Below are 1,141 nucleotides of genomic sequence, written 5' to 3' on the forward strand. Positions count from 1 at the left end.
AAAATTATTCCCAATTTACAGAGGAGTAAACTGAGTCACAGAGAGGTTAATCACTGCTTGTAACCAGCTGAGCGGCAAAGCTCGAATCCAGCATTGCTAAACTTAACCTCTTAAATAAAGTGTGTGCGAGTTCAGGTCTTCCAAACATGCAAGGATTTTTTTAGGGAAAACGTCTGTGTGAGAGAAACTGAGGCGAGAGGCTGGGAAGCCCCAAAGAGCGGTGAAGTGTGACCCAGAGAGGGCAGGGCTGGGCCGGGGCGCGCTACCGCCCACGGGCCGCAGGGAGACGCACCCCCTTTATTATTGGAGGCGTAAAATCTAAATCTTATCAGAAGGATTTTTGTTTATCAACAAAGAACTTCAAAACCCGCAAACCGGAACCACGCACTCTCTCCACGGCTTCAGACCCGTGGCCGAGGACCGGCCAGGGTGCGGTTTACACGCGGAGCCCGCGTCACCCCAGGCCTGGGCAGGCGGGGCTGGGCGCAGGATTCCTACCAGCGCCCCGAACAGACTCGCTCCCAAGCAATGCGCGTCTGCAGATGGCGTCATGGGTTCTCCGGGAAGCATTTGGGAGAGGGTTTCTCCTGGCCATGTTCCAGAAAGTTCCCCAGGAGGAATGTCCTATGCCATGGAGCTCAGGAAACAAGGAGGGCGGTTCCAGGGATGCATCTTAGCTGAGCGCCTGCTGCTAACACCAATGTCCATCTGATCTTCTCTTCTCCTATTTTTCTCTTGCCCTAGTCAAGCTATCCGTTATTTCCCCACAAAATAAAGAAAAATATGACTAAACTGTTTCCATTTTTTGGTTGAAACCTAAGGAGAGGCGGGCTTGTTCGTTCACTTTGACCACTTTCCTGTGCCCACCTGGTGGGGCACTGGGTCGGTTATGACTTCATCATCTTCCCAGCGCTGGCTCCAACTCAGGCTGTGTGCACAGATTAAACACAGGGGACACCCAATTAAGCCTTTAGCATATATTAAACATATTCTCATATTTAAACACATATGGGGTAACATATATATTTGCATATAAAACTGCCTGAACTAAGAGATGAACCCTCCTTTGCCCTGGCAGGACTAGTACCACAATGCCACTCATGTCTCATTTATAAGACCTTGACCTCTTGACCTCTCGGTG

The sequence above is a fragment of the Propithecus coquereli genome, unplaced genomic scaffold, assembly GCF_000956105.1.
Source record: "Propithecus coquereli isolate 6110/MARCELLA unplaced genomic scaffold, Pcoq_1.0 Scaffold185, whole genome shotgun sequence".
Taxonomy (NCBI): Eukaryota; Metazoa; Chordata; class Mammalia; order Primates; family Indriidae; genus Propithecus; species Propithecus coquereli.